Source organism: Periplaneta americana, chromosome 12 (genome assembly GCF_040183065.1).
Source record: "Periplaneta americana isolate PAMFEO1 chromosome 12, P.americana_PAMFEO1_priV1, whole genome shotgun sequence".
Classification (NCBI taxonomy): Eukaryota; Metazoa; Arthropoda; class Insecta; order Blattodea; family Blattidae; genus Periplaneta; species Periplaneta americana.
The window spans coordinates 8,152,908-8,173,467 of NC_091128.1; the positions used below are offsets into that span (position 1 = coordinate 8,152,908).

The following is a 20,560-nucleotide window of genomic DNA, read 5'->3' on the forward strand; positions in this document are numbered from 1 at the left end:
GATATGATATATTTATTCCACCAGCTTACATCGGTCGTGATGGCCCTTCACATTTCTGTATATGGTGCCATCACTCCCTTGGATACATAACATTCTGCTTACGCTTTTTTAAATATCCTGCTATTACATATAAATGACCCAGATCACTTTTTTATTACGTCACTCACCTCTGTTTCCCTCCCTTCTTTTTCTATTTACCCTTCCCATTCCTAGTTATCTATCTTATTCTAACTAATCTCATTTAACTATACAATCACTTCTCTCAACCTCTTATTAATTGTTCCCAACAATGTTTACATTAGTTGAACTCTTTCATACTTGTTAACTTATTTATTCACTTGAATCACTAACATTCACTGACCCTTATTCCAATTAATCTACTCTGTATATTTTCAGACGAAGTAGTTTCTACAGTTTCATTACATTTCCATTCCTACCTTTTTTATTATATTTGTGTCACTACTAACTTATTATCACTCTCTGGTTATTACTTGTATCTTATCCTTCTTCACTATTATTCCCTTGCCTTACTGTCTTTTCTGTCACTATCACTCTTTTCACTTTATCACTTTCCTAAGTTTTGTCACTCATGCACACTATTTTCACTTTATCACTTTCCTATGTTTTGTTACTCATGCACCAACCTCTTAAGTTATAACTTTTCTGTCCCTTATTTTCTTCCCTCTGACATAACTCTATACGGTGTTGCTAATGTTACTTCATCCCTTCCAGTTCTTGCAGAAGTTTGACTTCTTATCTTAGTATCTTCTTCATCTCTCGATCCCTTTTGTAATTGCTGACCCATATTTGTTCTTCCAGTTGGATTCACTGTACTCTTTTTGCTGTTCTCAGCTCCTGTATGCCGTCCTTCTGTTCTCCCCTGTCTACCTGATGGCGTCATCAAAATTTTAGTGCAAGCCTCTTGTTTCTTCTGTAATCACTTGTTGACATCCTCGTCTGCTGCTGTTGCTGCGCTATGCAAAATCTGGTCACTGGCCTCTTCCTGGCACATTTGACTCGCTGACTGATTCATTCCATCGCTTGCTATTATTTCCTGTGTGATGACTTCTCCACCTTCTAATTTTTCAAATAGTTCTCCCATCGTATGTTTCGCTATAATGTTCCTTATCTCCTCTTTCATTGTCCCTATCTCTGTATGATTCAAATTTTCCAAACAGAATTCCACATCAGACATCTCCCCATTTATCTTTAATTTGTCTCCATATAATCTAGTGAAATGACCATTTTTCATTGCAGCCTTCATAAAAGGAATCAATATTCTTTTCCTGCATCTTACTTCATATTCAAACTCATGTTCCAGTCTAATATTTGAGTTTATTAAGTCCTTTCGTTTGTTCAAATTTTTTTCTTTTGCCATTACACTTGAGAATATAACTAGAGTAGGACTATTTCCATTTTTCCCGATTCTGTATGCTTCTTTTATTTGTCCATCACTCACATCAATCCTGAACCAATCCCAGCAAACTTTCATCATAATCTCGTATGTTATCAGTGCCTGTTCCTCCTCCTTTTTCTCGATTCCAAAAAAATATTAAGTTCTTTCTTCTCTGATCTTCTTCTAGATATTCACCTTACTTTTCATTAGGTCGTTTTCCTTCTGTAGAGTTTCCAACTTCTTTTAGATCTCTTCAATGTTTGCTTCCAGGTTTACTACAGCTTGGCTACTATCTTCAATATTCTCCATTATTACACTGTTACGCGATGTCGGTGTCAATGCCTCTGCTACAATATTTCTTCACTGCCGAACTCCCTCTGCACATGTGTATACTGATCCGCTGTTCGCTGTGGACTGAGAAATTGAAATATATTGAATTCCATAACTACTTGCATCCCACTTGGTCTGCTCACTTGTTTGGATCACGTAACCCGTAGCTCATCATGAATTCATTTTGCCTTAATAACATCTCCATTCCACCAATTCAGTCGACACTAAGTGATCTCACTAAATAACAGACTTACAAGCTGCCCGGAAAGGAAAAAGAAAGTGTATACATTTTATCTTTCCACGTATCACTCGGTTAAGAGGGAAGTATTATATGATATTCTTATTGAATTTGGTATTCCCAAGAAACTAGTTCGATTAATTAAAATGTGTCTCAGTGAAACATACAGCAGAGTCCGTATAGGTCAGTTTCTATCTGATGCTTTTCCAATTCACTGCGGGCTAAAGCAGGGAGATGCACTATCACCTTTACTTTTCAACTTCACTCTAGAATATGCCATTAGGAAAGTTCAGGATAACAGGCAGGGTTTGGAATTGAACAGGTTACATCAGCTTCTTGTCTATGCGGATGACGTGAATATGTTAGGAGAAAATACACAAACGATTAGGGAAAACATGGAAATTTTACTTGAAGCAAGTAAAGCGATTGGTTTGGAAGTAAATCCCGAAAAGACAAAGTATATGATTATGTCTCCTGACCAGAATATTGTACGAAATGGAAATATAAAAATTGGAGATTTATCCTTCGAAGAGGTGGAAAAATTCAAATATCTTGGAGCAACAGTAACAAATATAAATGAACTCGGGAGGAAATTAAACGCAGAATAAATATGGGAAACGCGTGTTATTATTCGGTTGAGAAGCTCTTATCATCCAGTCTGCTGTCCAAAAATCTGAAAGTTAGAATTTATAAAACAGTTATATTACCGGTTGTTGTGTATGGTTGTGAAACTTGAACTCTCATTCTGAGAGAGGAACATAGGTTAAGGGTGTTTGAGAATAAGGTGCTTAGGAAAATATTTGGGGCTAAGCGGGATGAAGTTACAGGAGAATGGAGAAAGTTACACAACACAGAACTGCACACGTTGTATTCTTCACCCGACATAATTAGGAACATTAAATCCAGACGTTTGAGATGGGCAGGGCATGTAGCACGTATGGGCGAATCCAGAAATGCATATAGAGTGTTAGTTGGGAGACCGGAGGAAAAAAGACCTTTAGGGAGGCCGAGACGTAGATGGGAGGATAATATTAAAATGGATTTGAGGGAGGTGGGGTATGATGATAGAGACTGGATTAATCTTGCACAGGATAGGGACCGCTGGCAGGCTTATGTGAGGGCGGCAATGAACCTTCGGGTTCCTTAAAAGCCATTTGTAAGTAAGTAAGTACGTTTGTATGTGGAAAGTTCCACTGTGTGTACTGCATTTTTGGCATTGCCTCTGATAGCGTGAAAAGAAAAAAATATGTGTACATAATTACAATCAATCAGCCGGAGTGTAATCAAACTCACATCCCAGCACACGAGTCCCTAACTACTCCTTTTACGCTGGTTATCACCAGCTGTGTTAAATTGAATTCCAAATTTTAGGCGGCGTTTACAAGTCTTTCCGAACTTTCGAAAGAATTCCAGGAATCTTCAAGTAATTCACTGATTCGATTATCGAAGTTTCTTGCAGTACTGTAGGTTTACAGAAACATCTTTTTGTGAAAGAGAATATTTTCAGAGAAAACTAACTCTCTATCTTTCATAGAATCCACTCATTCAGGAATAAGATTAATTTAATTGCGTCAATCTGTATCATGGGACATCTCACTTTATTTTTGTTCTAAAGTGAGACAAAGAGCCCTTAAAACTTCACCATAATCGATTAAAGTTTTACCATTTATTATTCCACATTTCTGAAATTTTCTAGGAACAAGAGGAGCCCATGCAGTGGGAAGGCATCGACGCCGACAGTGACATGCAGCCCATGGAGTGGGACCCTTTAACTAACCCTGTCGAACATCAGGATTCCAGACAATGGAATTAATGATGGTGGACTAAACGTTTCGCCAACAAGGTAAGACCTTGCGACTTTCATCTTCTTTATTAGATCTAATAATTGAATTAGCATGAACTATTACTCCAGAAATATTCCTGGTCCGCATTGCAGTAGCAGGAAACTGAGGGTTTAAGATTATTTAATAATCCGTGGCACCACAGCCAGTGAAGGGTCTAGTCCGATCAGCCGGCTGCTGGCTTCACGCCTACATGCCGAAGCAGAGGTGGACGATCATCCAACCAGAATGGAAGTATTGTGTGGTTAGCACGATGATCCCCCCAGCCATTATAGCTGGTATTCGCAACCGGATTTCACTACCTATCGTAGCTCCCCAAGTGCATCACGATGCTGGGTGGGCACCGGTCCCATACACTGGCCGAAATTTCATGAGAAAATTTCTTCCCCCATGAAGACTCGAACCAGCGCGCATTCCGTAACGCGAGTTTAAGATTATTTACCTCTAGAAATATAAGGCTTTTGCTTTGAGAAATATTAATGTTAAATTATTGCATGTTCATACCATCTTGAATGGGCAATTCTTCTTAATTCTTGAAATTAGTTAGTAGAGATTTCTTGATAGTTTCTGTGTTCAAATTGTGTGAAAATATGTTGATTTTAACGACGATAAAACAAACAGTATGTTCTTCCTTATAGGCATTTGTGTCTTTTGGGGTTTAGGCAACACCAAGACTCAAGGGCTTTAGTAGCACAATCAGAATTTTCCCATGCATACCTGTGTGCCTTCCACTCCATACGAATATAAAACTTGAAGTTAAAACGTTTTTTTTTCAGAATTCTATCAATCCTATAGTTATTACTCTAATAAATTGTATTCAGTTCACGAGTTTTCCCTTATATTTGTTTCACAACTTCTCTTATCACTGCATAAATAAATAACATTGAAGTGTTAGTTTGCTTAACCCCTTCAGGCCTGATGTCCCTACATTATACTGTACATTGCTTCTTTTTTTCTTTTTGGGATGTTTTCGATACTTTTAAATATTTTGAAAAATTCAGTGTGATAGAAATGGAGAATATTATTTTTGAAACTTTTCTATACCTAAATTAAAAATAAAATTTAAAATTTTGGGGCCCCAGGGGTCAAAATTGTTCCTAAATTTTGATTTTCTGTTAAGACTTGATTTGGGAATTTTGGATCCCCAGAATGATTATGTGACCAGTTTTTTTTTTTTTTTTTTTTTCAATATTTTAAAATATGTTGTTGTTTTCTAATGCCAGGCGTTTCACAATAAGTCATTTGACCTCTTGCACTCCAATATTTTTCAAAGATATTATCATGACCAGCCAATGAAGCACAGATTTTGAGGTGTTCCGAATCCATTTCTTGGTTTGAGTTGAATTAGGGGACTGATATATTCCAATTCTATGCAGGTGTTTAGCCAAACAATCATGGCCTGTTGCCAATCTAAATGCAGCTACAGACGATTTTCGTGGTAAATCGGGAATTAACTGTGGATTTTGATGCAGAGAGTTCCATTTTTTCCCTTGGGATTGTATTATCAAATTTTGTTTGTTGAAGTCTAAGTATGTAGATTTAATAAATCTCTTCACAAAGTAATACGTAGATTTAGTAACAGGTCTGTAAGTAGCAGTGCTGCCCTTCTTTGCTAAAGCATCCGCATTCTCGTTTCCCAGGATTCCACAATGGGATGGTATCCATTGGAATACAATTCTTTTATTGAGTGATATTAATTGAGAGAGCATTTTAGTTATTTCTGCTGTTTGAGATGAAGGTGTGTATTTAGAGACGATTGATAGAATAGCTGCTTTGAAGTCTGACAATATAACTGCATTCCTAAATTTATTGATGTGGCATAGAAGATTCCTGAGACATTCACTTATTGCAATGATTTCACCGTCAAAACTTGTTGTTCCATTCCAAGTGATCTATAAAGTGAGAAGAGACAGCACGTAACACCTGCACCGGCACCTTGTTCTCTGGAGATCAAGGATCCGTCAGTGTATAAATGAAGCCAGTTTTGTGGAGGGTACCTAATATTAATTGTCTCTAAAGACAATTGTTTCTGTAGTTCAGTGTTTACTTCTGATTTCAGTATTTCTTCTGTTAAATTTAGATTATATTCTATATTTAATAGAGTTAAAGAGTTTGGTTTAATTTGTAAGTTTTCTTTTAAATTCGGGATATTGATTTTCTGTTTTAATTCTTGAACAATGGATCTGAAACTTTTTTGAGTTTTCAATCTACAGAGAGGACTGTATGAATGCCAATTGTTTCCTGGTAATCTGATAAGTTTTTCATATTGAATCAGTGCTTTTTCTTCTATTGTCATTTTGATACTGTTAATATTAGTGAGGAACCTCATAGAATCTATTGGAGTTGTTTTGATTCCACCAGTAATGAGTCTGAGAGCTTGGTTTTGAACATATTCTATGTCGTTTATGAAAGGTGAAGTAATTAAAATTTCTCCGCAGTATGTCAGCACTGGCTGTATAAACATTTTGTATGTAGTGTTCAAAGTATTCCTAGAGGATCCCCATTTCTTTCCTGCTAGTCTTTTTAGAAGGGAGAATCTTTTACGAGCTTTTTCAGAAATGTATTTCAAATGGTTGCTCCATGTTAACTTACTATCGAAAATAACTCCAAGATATTTGGATTCATAAGTCCTAGGAAGGTGCTGGCCGTTGTATTGGATATTGAATTCTCTTTCTTTTTTACCGAGTGAAAATATTTGGTAGTTACTTTTGCTTAAATTGAGTGTCATCAAATTTTATGTTTTCCACTCATGTAGTTGACTTAGAGCTTTAAGAGCAGAATTTTTAATTTTGTCTCTATGTCTGTAAGATCCGGAAGTCCACAAAACTATATCATCTGCAAATAGTGCTGTTTTCATGTTTGATTCCTCTAATAGGGAGGGTAAGTCATTTATATAAATATTGAATAAATAAAGTTGTGCTGAGGACAGCGCCCTGAGGTAGACCTCGATATGTTTGTCTGTAACTAGAAAGTGAATTACTGAATTTAGTGGCAATGAATCTTTGACTAAGGAATTCTGATATCCATTTGAACATATTGCTGGAGATACCTAATTTCTGGAGTTTTAGTAATAAGTTATTTCTCCAAACAGAGTCATATGCTAACTGAAAGTCAATAAATATTGCCAAGGTCTCTTCTTTCTTGTTAAAACTGTCTTTTATTTCTTGGCCGAGGCGTATGACTTGTTCATTGGTAGAGTGTAGTTGTCGAAAGCCGGCTTGTCTTGGTGATAAAAGATTTTGGGATTCTAAATACCAAGTTAATCTGTTGGAGATCATGGACTCCATGGTTTTTGCTATCATGCTTCATAGTTCTATTGGTCGATAACTATTGACATCATGAGCAGGTTTCCCTTTTTTGTGAATTGGTACAATGATTGCTTTTTTCCAAGCTGCAGGAATTGAGGTGTTCCATGATAAATTGAAAATGGATAAAAGTACACACTTGGCTTTTTCCCCCAGATGTTTAAAAAATTCGGAATGAATGTTGTCGGGGCCAGGAGATTTCTTGCTTTTTAAATTTTGTATAGCTAGAGTTAATTCTTTGGAAGTAAAATTTTGATGAAATATGTCAGGTTTTGTATTAGTAATATTGTTTTTATTATTTTTATGTAATTCTATTTTGATAAATTTGTCAGTTTTTTTGATATTGGGATGTAATCTGTGAGAGTTTGAGTAGTGTTCATTAAATGCGTTTGCTATATCTCTACTATCTGTTAATGTTTTGTTATTATGAATAATAGGTTGGCTAGTATTTTCCTGTGTATTGGAAATATCCTTCAGAAATTTATATGTTTTAGTGCTATCAGTTCTGTAATTAATATTTTCAATAAATTTATTGAAACTGTTCTTTTTTGCTGTTATGATTGCTTTTTTAAGAATGGCAGTCTTCTTCCTCCAATCTTGAGTATCTTCTAGTGTTTTGCTATGTTCTGCTTTGGTTCTTAACAGCTCCAATATTTTAAAATATAAATTCAGGTCTGAAGGGATTAATCTTGATAGAAGTTTAACTTCATCTTGTTCCTGTTTTGCATCTAGTTATTGCACACACTAAAAATTAATTAATAGTATTTGTGAACTTAAAAATGATGTCGTTCTAATAATCATATTATTAAAGTAGACAGAGCTTCACGTTTGTTTCTTAGCATGTAGCCTATGTATCTCAAGGTCCTTGGACGGTCGGTCGCTATCGCTCTCACAGGTCCCTTCATAACAGCCTTTAAAGAGAAAGTGAAGGCGTTGTAAATCTGTGACGTCACCACAGGGACACACTCCACTGTCAACCCCTTGGCTTGCGTTGCCTTTATTAGTAGTTACTGGAATTTAGAAAACGAGGGGTGTGTTTGTGATTTTGTATAGACCTTGCTAGTGTGCTGTTTATAATAGGCCTATATTGTTACTATTATAGCATCAAAAATGCCAAATTGTGCGGTGAGCAAGTGTCAGAATTATAGCAGGAAAACTAAAGGCTCGAGTGTTATTTATCATACGTTTCCCTCTGATCCAAAGCTCCGAAAGATTTGGGAGATTAAGTGTTATCGAAAAGATTAATTTAATCTTGAAACTGCGCGTATTTGTTCCGAACATTTCACATCTGATTCCTATGAGCGTGATTTGAAAGCCGAGCTTTTGAACATACCAGCAAAGAAAAAATTGAAATTAAACGCCCAACCATCGCTGAATTTACCAGTGTGCTATGTGAAAAACAGTGAGATAAACAGTGCTAGAAGTAAACGTGTAGAAGAGAGAGCTTGCAGAAAAAAAGTTTTGTCTGAGGTAAGTGAACAATTAGATGCAAAAACAACAGTGCGGCAGGACGATCCAGTGGGTGTGTTATCTTTCGTCTGTTCATTGGAAAATGAGGGGCTGGATCTCAAAAAAGAAAATGAAGAACTACATATAGAAAATGAAAAACTTAAATTAGACATTGAGAAGTTAGAGTCTAAATTAAAAGAATTACAAATAAAATATAAAAAGCAAGCACATTTTAGAGTCAACCAAAATTCACAATGACAAAGAAAGTGTTTAAATCGCTTAGTAAATGGAAAAGTAAAACATATATTAGTTAAAGTGTTCACTCCAGGGCAAATAAAAATGCTTTTAGCGGGAAAAGAAAGCAAAGATGGGAAGAACAAGACATAATTCCGGCATTAGCTCAGCGAGCAATTAGTGATAAACTGTACAATCATTTGAGATCACAGGTGGGAATTCCTCTACCAAGCATTGCTACTCTGCAGCGTTGGACAAAAAAATTGCCCTTTTCTCCTGGTATTCTTACACCAGTACTGAAAATTTTAAAAGAGCAGGGGATGTCTTTGAGCGAAATGGATAAGTTATCAGTGTTACTATTTGATGAGATGAATGTCAATGGTGTCATTTGTTACGATCACGAGGATGATTCGATATTGGGCCCTCACAGAAATGCTCAAATCGTAATGATCCGAGGATTGACAGGTGAGTGGAAGCAGCCCATCTATTATGATTTCGATAAAACAATGAACAGAGAGCTACTGTTTGAAATTATAACAGAAATTGAAGTGGCAGGTTTCAGAGTAGTTGCAATTGTTTCTGATCTGGGTGGTGGCAATAGAAGATTGTGGAATGAGTTGCAAATAAATGTAAATCAAACCTGCTTTTCAAATCCTGCTTCGGATGCAAATATTTGGGTTTTTGCAGATTTGCCCCACCTGATTAAGTTATTAAGAAACCATTTTATTGACAGTGGGTTTCAATTGAATGACACAATTATTGAAAAAAAATGTAATTGAACGGATTATTAAATCCGATTCTTCGGAGTTGCAACTATTCCCAAAATTACATTGGTTTCACATTACTGTGCAAGAGAATGATAGGCAAAGAGTTGCACCAGCCATGGAACTTTTTTCACATCACACTGCTGCGCTGATCAAATATTTGGTACCCGAAAGTGAAGAAGTTCATGAATTTTTTCAACTCATAAATGACTTCACAGATGTAATGAACTCGGGAATTCCGAAAGATCCTACACACAATAAACTGAAATGTGCCTTCGGAATTAACCACAATGAACAAGTAGAGATGTTAGATAGAATGGAGGAAACAATAAAAGAACTGAGAGTCAGAGGCAAAAATACTCTTCTACCTTTTCAGAATGGCTTCCTTACCTCTATTAAGAGCTTGAAAGGGTTGTATAGCGATTTAAAAGAAAAAGGAATTGATTATATAATGACCAGGAAACTCAATCAGGACGCCCTGGAAAACCTATTTTCCCAAATTCGTGGGATGGGACATTTTTATAATAACTCTCTGCCCGTCGAAGTAAAAAATCGCTTACGCCTATTGATATTAGGATGTCGACTGCCCCACCCTACAAGTGCCCCAGTAGAAGATTCAGGTGGAGTAATAATAACAAAGCAAATTTTTCAGGATCTCGTAGACATTTCTCATGAAAGCGTGAACGAAATCCCTGAGGAACTAAACTCATTAGAGATGGATATTGATGATAGAATTGACACAACAGAGCTGATGAAAAGAGAAGAAATGGAAGCGCTCAGGTATGTTGCTGGTTATATTGCTAGAAAATGTAATAACAAAAGTGCTGTTTCGAATGCTAATTGCAGTCAACAATCTCCAGGATGGATAGAGGTCGTTTCACGTGGTGGATTGGTTTATCCCTCTTCTAAGTGGATGGCAACAATTGAAGAGTGTGAAGTTATATTTAGAAAATTGCATAAAAAATCAGTCAACAGAAAAAAGAATGTAATTGGCCATTTATTTAGATTTTTGAGGAAAAAGTTTCCAAATGAAGATCCGGAATTATTGAAGTTAATAGTAGAGCACGGACATTTTTTTAGAATTCGTTATCTAAATAGAAGGAAACAGGACGTCAAAAGAAGAAACCGTATGAAGCAGAAACAATGGTTGCAGAGCTGCTCGTCGCGTCCTTCACAAGACTAGGTGAGTCAGTTTAAATTTGTGAAACATTCTTAAAATAAATTGTTCTATTTGTAAAATCAGTGTTAAAATTGGGATACTTTCACTCCCCGCTGCTATTGAAAACCACTTTATTAAAATATTATAGATTAATTTACAAAATATTCATTTAACAATTCTGTATAAAATTAATTATTAATTAGTCCAGTGTTATTAAAAGGTTAAGTGTTGTTGTTATTATTATTATTATTATTATTATTATTATTATTATTATTATTATTATCTTTGTACGTCGATCCTTTTTCAGCAGATGTACGAATAATGCGGTTAGATCTTCAATTTAAACTCACAGATTTACAATGTGATGTTAAATGAAAGCTAGATGTAAGGACTTGACAAATGTTGAACTTTTCAAATCTTTGCCAAAAAATAAATATCCGAATCTTCGTTCTTTCGCTTTCTCTTTTGAAGTCATGTTCGCTATAACTTACGTTTGTGACACATTATTTTCAACAATGAAAATAGTAAAAACCAAATTTAGATCACGACTGACAGACAAATACCTTCGTGATCAACTACGACTGGCAGTAAGTGACATCATTCCTGATTTTGAAACTCTGTCGCAGAGACATTCTGAAGACAGTTAATTTTAGGTTGTGATAATGTGTCCTATGTTTCATTGTTCATTTCTTTCTTCGTTACACATACTAAACATTAGTTTGTAGCCTTGTACTGTATAAAATTGTGTTTAAGTTCTTGACGTAAGGAAAATGGAAATCCGTTAATAAGTCAGACAGTTGCTTCATTTCCCCTTCGTGTGTCCGCCTCCCTCCATAGCAACTATGCACGTTGCAGGTTACACAGTGACTCGGCGCACGATGACATTTTCGCCACGGCTGTTGTAGAACGACATTCCGAATGGATTTATGTAGGCGAAGCCACTTCTTCTTCAGTTATGTCCGCACAGTCCGCCCCATTTGGAACTCATTAACCATGTCTCCTTGCTCCTTCTGCAGTTCTTGTATGGTGTATTAGAAAGTCTGGTGTTCTTTTCCAACAACCACTTGGAATCGGTTATGGAAGCCCTCACAAAAGTTGTTGGTTCGATGTTGGTTATGTATTGTGGCACTGTGCTGGTGCCACAATAATTGTATGGGGTAGCGTGGGGGAACTGCACGCCTTCTACCTTGCGTCCTTCTGCCGGAAACGTAATTTACATCAAAGTAATCCACTACTGGCATCATTATGTCGGACACGTCATCCCAAAATTCCCTGAAGCACTGAGCAAATCTTGTGGGGGCACAAAGATAGTGCCAGCAGCATGTGTGTCTCTATTTTCACTTGGCGGCCATTACCATCGTTGTAGGCCCTTTGGAGCCCATCTGCCTGTACTCGACGATAGAAACACGCGGATACGTGGGTATCAGGAAGAACAGTTGTTACACTATTTATGATGGCTTGTTCAAAGTCGGTCACCACACGGTTTAATAGTGTTACTGGACTGTAAGATTGTTTCAAGGCCCTTGCATACTGCCTCTCTTCCTTACTGCAGTGACTATGAATACAGTGCAACCATTGGATGTATCGTTTCTGACTGGATGTTGAGGTCACGTGGCACAATTCCGCCATTAAGATTCCAAACAAATACTTGGAATCCGTGGTATTGGAAAAATAAAGGATTACCGATTATCAGCTCATTTTATGTATATACCTTCAATATAAAAAAATTAAATTCCTTTAACATATGTAGATATAAGTATTCTTACCGTAATCCACGTACTATTTATCATATAGTGCAAAAAATGAAAACATACATCAGTTGATGGCATGATATATGATTTTATTATTTCCCTTAAATTATTAAATATTTAAGCAGTCGTCCTGATAAAGTCAGAAATTATATTAGACTGACATATCCTCTATTATAACAGTGTTTATTTCCATTTTCAATCATATTTGACAAGTTATGAAACAGAAGATCTTGAAAGAAATCTAGGTTAGGCTTACTATTCAGTACATTTAAGCTTTATTAACTACACAAGACATTTCTAAAAGTTTTAAGCATAACAAACTTTATACAATTACAATGAAAACTCTTTATTGCTATTAAATTACAAGCACATGTCACAATTTAATCTGTATAAATATTTACCGGTATTTAAAATGTTCTTCAGTAAAGTACAGTAGGCAAACAATAATTAACTATGCAAATAGTATTTTAGCTTAGGCTATATTTGAATGTATTTTCTGTCTGTTGAGGGACCACGGTATTCTACACTTGCTCCAAAATTTGTATAAAAATATATTGATTATTTCACATGCGGTTTTTTTATTACAGATATTATGGTTGGATGTGCGCCTGTGGATGCACAAATCGACTCGAGAAGGGCTTTGTAATGAGAAAGTTCACTAAGAATCCTGGATATAGGAAGGCCTGGACTTTTAAAGCCGGACGTGAGGAAAGGATTCCTACAGAGAGCTCTGCCCTTTGTGAGGTAGCTACATTTTGAAGAATCTATGTGGGGAAAATCCGAGAGGATAGAGGATACTGACATCACGTTCCACACAAGATTGAAAAATGTGCTTAGTTGTGCCGGTAGTGAGATAAAAACAAGTTACTGCTAATGTGTTTCCAATTTAAGACTAATATGTGTGTCACAGTTCATTAATGTGGTACTTATGACGAGGATGACAGAGAATTTTTAAGTGGCTTCCGAGGTGTTTTGCAAGAGAAGGGTAATGTGATGAGCAATTGAGATAATGAAACAGATTGCGAGCCTCCAAAGTGAGTTACAGTGAATTGAGTTCATTATGTAATATTTGTGGATATATGATCTCTAGTATAATGAAAACTATAAAAACTTGTGAAGTGTGTTTAGACACTGTTGTCTCACTATGATCATTCATTACAATACTGATATGTTGGATTTGCAAGTATTAAGTGCTTCAGAGAGAACTGCTTGTTTTTCTTAATAATTGAACTCAAATTTTTCTGTAAATCAGAGCATACTTCTAGTAAATATTGAGCTATTGTAAAATATCTTATTATTCACTTGAAAACATTTTTTCTACTTGAAGTTCAGAATGTTAAAGCAACTCATATTCTCCTCGTCATAATATAAGACAACAAATTGTCCCTAGGTTTTCAGTTTTTAGGCTTAAAATAGCTGGTATGTGTAGGCCTAAGCTGAAAAGAGAGAGTAAGTTGTTGCTATGCACAGCATTTGGAATATTATTATTCAATTCCTGCAGATTTATGTCTTAGTTGTTTAGGTTTACATAACCATTCTCCTGACCTTGTTGTTCATTTGTGTTTAAGAGACTAGTGATTTATAGCTTCAGAAATTTTGGCTATTGTGAAGGACGTGTCACCCAAATACTTGCGGCTTTTGGTAGGCTATGCCTTGCATGTACAAATATGTGACAGGTTAAACTTTCGGTATGACTTGGCAGAGCTGCAGCACTCCTTGCTTTGACAGGAAATTAAAAATAATATTTATTTTATTGTTACAGCTTTTATTGGTAAATTGCTTTATATTTCATCTGGCCGGTAATATGTACTATTATCTGATGCATTATCTTTTTTCGCGTCGACTGTACTGGAATTGACACTGCATTCAAAGTCGTCCTGGGATCTGCAGGGTGGGACAGCTCGTAAGAGAGTGTGTCTTGAAGGTCAGGGGGTAGAGTGGTGAAGGGCAGCAGAGGGAAACTGCCGCTGTTTAAGACCCATATTTCGCTGCAGTGGCTTGCAGAGCCAGGCGCCAAGGGAATATCTTTCCTCCCCTCCCACATCGCTATTGTAATGCTACGTCAAATGGATTCTCTATTCCCTTGAAACTAAATGACAAAATTTTTATTTTCTTTTCACATACTTATTGTTGTAGAATTTTATCTGTTAATATAACGAAATTAATATTCTCATTTGCCTTATTATTACGTATACTGTATATCCAGTCTCCAGCAGAATCTAATATTTGCCTTACCTCAAAATGATTGCACGAGTAGAATCCTTTTGAAAAAGCACATAAAATACGAAAGAGAAGGCGCCCCCCTCCGACCGATAGTGAGTGCCATCAATTCACCTACTCAGGCCCTAGCTCGTTTTCTGGCTACGAAGCTCCAACCCCTCACTGAAGAGATCAAATCCAACATCAAGGATTCAGGCCATTTCATCGAGATTATAGACAAAATTAAGCTACAGGACGGAGATCTACTAGTCAGTTTTGACATAACTTCACTGTTCACCAATGTTCCTGTCAACGAAGCCACCTACATCATACACCAAAAACTCATAGCTCAAGATCTGCCGACAGAATGGGCAACACTAGCGGAGTTCTGTCTACAATCAACCTTTTCCAGTTCCAAAACAACTTCTATGCTCAGAATGAAGGTCTGGCGATGGGCTCCCCATTATCACCTATAGCAGCCAACATTTTCATGGAAGCCTTCGAAATTGAAGCTTTAGCCAACATACAACCATCACCCTCACATTGGTACAGATACGTTGACGACACATTTGTGATATGGCCACACGGTGAAGCAACCTTGCACACGTTCCTGACCAACCTCAACGCACAGCATCCCAGCATACAATTCACCATGGAATTAGAACACGAAGATCAACTCCTGTTCCCGGACGTACTGGTTAAGAAGAGAAGTGATGGCTCTCTCGGCCACTCAGTTTTCAGGAAGTCTACCCACACCAATAGATACTTACACGCCTCGTCACATCACCACCCAGGAGTCAAGAGATCGGTCATCAAAACTCTCACCGAGCGCGCTCATAGAATTTGTGACTCTGACAACCTACGAGCACAACTTCAATTCCTACACAAAACCTTAAAAAACAACGGATATGACAACAACATTATAAGGCAGTCCACATACAAGAACTCAAGACCAGAAGCACATGAACAAGATCCTGAACTTATGAACATGAAACAGAAGGCCTTTCTCCCATACATAGAAGGAACCACAGACAGAATTGGGAAATTACTGAGGAAATTCAATATCAAGACGGTATACAACGCCCCACACAAGATTTCCCACTCATTAGTCAAAGTCAAAGATAAACGTCCATACCTCCAATCAGCCGGAATATACATGATCCCCGGTCGACCTGGTTGGCAAGTTGGTATAGCACTGGCCTTCTATGCCCAAGGTTGCGCGTTCGATCCCGGGCCAGGTCGATGGCAATAGATTGACTGGCATGTAAAAGAACTCCTGTGGGACAAAATTCCTGCACATCCGGCGACGCTGATATAACCTCTGCAGTTGCGAGCGTCGTTAAATAAACCATAACATACATGATCCCTTGCTCCTGCGGTTTAAAATACATAGGCCAAACTGGACGTACGGTGGAAGATAGAAGGAAGGAACACATTCGACTTTGCAAATACGGACCAAACGAAAAATCAGCAATAGCCTTACACTCAGCAGATTCAGGGCACTCCATCGAATTCGACAATATCAAGATAATAGATAAAGAAGACAACTGATACAGAAGACTGGTTAAAGAAGCCGTCCACATCAAACAACATCCCAACAACATCAACAAGGGCGAGGGGTTACAACTCAGCAACTTATAGGGAAGTCTATTCCAAGATCATACTTAGGAACGAGAAGCCAGGTCTCCACATGTACGCGGCGCCCCCCTTCATCCGGACACCGGGCACGGTATCAAGGTCACTCTTTCGGACCTTAAGAGGGCCAGTATTTAATATGAATACTCCCCTTCACACAGACTCCAACCGGATTGGACCACGTAGGACCAAGCAGATGCCAGAAGGAGAACCTACGACCTATACTTAGGAACGAGAAACCAGGTTTCCACATGTACGCAACGCCCCCCCCCTTCATCCGGACATCGGGCACGGTATCAAGGTCACTCTTTCGGACCTTATGAGGGCCAGTATTTAATATGAATACTCCCCTTCATACAGATCTCAACCGGATTGGTCAACGTAGGACCAATCAGATGCCAGAAGGAGAACCTACGACCTATCACAGCAAGTATTCCCCCATCGAGACTACTATATATATAAGAGCTGGCAGACTCCTTGGATAGTGCAACCGCTGTAAAATGACCTTGTCTTAACTGGGCTAAACAAAATCCCTCCCTAACAATATCTACTTTTGTTGATCGATGGAACTATCATAGAGCCAATTGGCTAGTATAGATCCATCGATTCATAGAGTCATTCAACCTAAGAGCCAACTGGCTAGTCTCTGATATTGAGATAACTCATCCTGCCTAAGGTTTTTCCGTGGTTTTCCTAAGGCGCTAAGACAAATGTCGGGATGAGCCCTAAAAGAAATGGGCCACGGACCTGCACTCATATCCCCATTAATCTCCCTATTACTTAAATTAATTAACTAATTACATCTCTCCCCCCTCTTCGTAATTGAGCCATCATATAGCCAAATGGCTTGTCTCAAAATTGAGACGATTCAACAAGGCTCATAACAATCACCTCCTACATAATAGCCAAATTGGCTAGTCTCCTATACATGAGACAACTCATCTCGCCTAAGGTATTCCGTGGTTTTTCTCAGGCGTAAGACAAATGTCGGGATGAGCCCTATAAGAAATGGGCCACGGACCTATATGCCCTTCCCCATATATATTCCACCTTTATTATAAACGATGTATGCCCTAGTTCAGATAATATTAATAGTCTATTAAATATACGAGGTCACTCAATAAGTCGCAAATTGAAAGGACAGGGACCTCTCAAATTGCAGATTAGATTTCACGGCGCTTCTTCCGACGGCCTTCACATGCTTTGTCATTGAACAACAGATGACAGCGTCTTGCCATCCTAACGGCAAACACCAGCCAACTCCTCCTCGCCCCGTTCCGTGATCAATTGATCAATCTCAGCCCCCCTCGCGTATGTGGTACCTAAGAGGTTACGTCCAATTTCGGCTTCCCCTTCAAAATTATCTAGAGCTCCTTCAGGGGAGCAGCGTAACCCGGAGTGAGACTAGTGGCCAACAGGCTTGGAGCTCACATATTTAGTTTTGTACAGCCCCCAACCCCTTGCAAGGACGCGTTTTGCGTACCTTTTAAATTTTCCTCCCAATTCTCCTTCGATTTTTCGATTTCCTTATCCAACAACTGCTCTGAAGATGACCACAACACAGCGGTCGAAACGTCAGCCAATAACACCAAGACAACGCGGTAGAAGCCCTGAAGCTTATCCACACACCACGAAAGAGACTTCTTTTCCAGTTTTATAAAATTGTTGACCATCAGTATATCTGAGTGTTGCTTTGGTGTGACGTCTTAGTACCGTAACTTAACCAGTGCAAATTTGGAAGCATGAGTGTGTGTGAATTACAGAATATTAATTTTATTTTTCTCAACTTTCCCTTGCGGAGAATATTGATGTAATGAAGTGAAATTAAAGGGTCATCCGTTACCCGACTTAAATCTTACTCAAGCTTCATCCAGCCGAAATAGTGCATATACAGTATGTACTGTAAGGAAGTATAACAATGAAATTTACGCTAAGCATTTGTGGTTACGTGGATGTGAACAAAAAAATTTGTATTTTGTTTTCCTTGCCTCCTCTTCGGTGGTGATGCTGCTTGGACAAGGAGTCGTGTGACAGATTTAGGACATTTGCCCATAAAAAGCAAAATGCACGAATCTTCGCAGTCTCACCTGAAAAATGTTGTTTCATTGGCTATGTTAGGCAAAACTAATATTGCTGTGCAATTAAGTGAAACGAACAGAACAAACATTCTCAAATATAATCAAGAAGTGAGAAAAAATCGTGAAATTATGTTTAAAAAATATTGATTGTATCACATTTTGTGGCCAATATGAACTTCCCCTTAGGGGACATGATTAAAAAACGATTCGAAGAACCCTGGTGTATTTCGTGGGTTGCTACAGTTAGTGAGTAATCTAAACCAGCCTCTCAAAAATCATTTGGAACATGCCACTGTTTAAAGGTAATTCTAAGACAATTCAGAATGCACTGGTAGATTGCAAGTTGAGTGTCTGCCGATCTGAAATTCAGACTGAAATCGATGGTATTAGTTTTTTTTAGCGATTAGCAAATGATACCACAGATATCTCCCAACTAAGTCAGGAAATTTTGGTTTTTCGATATGTAGTGCATTTATTTTTGTCCTATACTTATTAGTAATGGTATCAAGAAGTGAAATTTGTATGTACCAAAATCTACTGCAGCTCTCCTAATCCACAAGTTCACGAGCCGCCACTGTGACTTGGATATACTAAGTGAAGAGTAATGTGCATTTTGCGTTCACTTGGAAGTGTTGTGCCTCTTCATTTCACAGAAAACTTACTTGTTTCACGGGTTTTTAGGTTATCTGCATCACCGGGTTTCATGCAATACTTGAACATTTTCCGGTAATTTATCAATGAAGGTAATTTTATTATTTTTACAATTCTCGTTCTTCAAACTTCCAGTCATGAAAAATCAGCACTTTTTGACAATTCCTTCTCTCTCAAAATCGCTAGTTACACGTCCTTCACAATTTCCAAAATTGTTTGTGTATATGTATGATTTTTTCACTGTAATTACAGTACGGTATATGGTATTATCATTTAATAATTATCTTAACTGGGAATATGTGTGTTTATTGTATATTCTACCACATGTGGTTTCAATACTATAAAAAATAATGAACTATTTGATATTCCTATGCCAGTTAACATAACCTAATTTTACAGTTCGGGCATATATTATTTCACATAAATGCACAGGAAGCACGTAAGATAGATAATATATTTATTTGTATATACTTTAGATCTTATTTAAAGCAGTTGCGTGTCAATAGCTGTGAATACATTAATATCAGGTTACAATTTCGTGTTAGCACCATAACAGTCTTCAGTGCATTTGGAATCTTAATGGCGTGCCCAACTCCACACTGTATTCCTTGCTATAAACGAGAGGCAAAGCAAGTTGCTCCAGCTCTGCTTGTCTGAGAGACGGCCTCGTTACTGTGCCCACGATGGTGAATAAGGATAGACCCACTTTGAATGTTCCGTCAAGAGACCATGTTGTACTTTGCATCAGCAGCTTGAGGTTCTCTCTTGATCAGAATATTAATATTCGATCCTGTTGATTCCCAAACTCAACGTATGTACCCCTTTCAGTGTCTTTGTGTAGAGTTCTGTGATCTCTGCAAGGTTGTTCAATGCAGTAGGGTTAGGTAGGAGGTGGCGTTTCCTTCTCTTCTCATCGCCTTGTTTAAATTACTTCTTTCTGGCAGCAATGCCACCACTCTCGGTGGAACATGCCGCAGTACTTGAGAAGAACAGCGCTCGGGATGTTCTGCTTCAGTCCTTCTTTCACAATTTCACCTTCCGCCTCTTCTCTATTAGGAGGCTGCGTGTGCTCGGAAGGGCAATACTTCCACCAGCGGCAGTAGTGACTACTTTTACGCGGACACCCCCCCTCCCTACATTGTCAATACTCCGTCCACGCTGATCCGCTTTTGTTTTTATAATATACATATCCTTCCAACAACAGCAGTTTGGTTCCTGGGGTCATTTTTGGTATCACCTGCATTATAAGTCCTGAACTACTAGGTACCTAAAAGTTTGGAAGACTAATGTCGAATTTTGAAGAATTTTGTTACTAAGTAACGAAGAGCAATGGATTCAGTAAACATTTTTTATACGATTGTAGGTATTTCCATTTTGGGATCGAGAATATTTGGTTTCGGAAACAACGCATTCGGAATGAAGACCATTCGGAACTAAGATTGTTCGGAAATACGTCCGTGAACCGTCTTACAAGTGACCACGAACTGATCATAGGTCCCTCGAATAACATCTAAATTGACATGAACTCAT

General features: G+C 37.8%; 1 long non-coding RNA gene across 4 annotated transcripts in view; it reads left to right on the forward strand.

Moving 5' to 3' along the window:
• LOC138710149 (uncharacterized) overlaps positions 1 to 13,840 on the forward strand; it is a 59,687-nt gene extending 45,847 nt beyond the window's left edge. For 2 of the 4 annotated variants that reach the window (XR_011335106.1, XR_011335108.1), the window contains 2 exons: positions 3,661 to 3,807; positions 13,055 to 13,838. This is a non-coding gene — a long non-coding RNA (uncharacterized lncRNA). Of the gene's footprint in view, positions 1 to 3,660; positions 3,808 to 13,054 lie in introns of all 4 variants that reach the window. The other 2 variants (XR_011335107.1, XR_011335105.1) reach the window with 2 other exon arrangements.
• Positions 13,841 to 20,560: the final 6,720 nt, after the last annotated feature.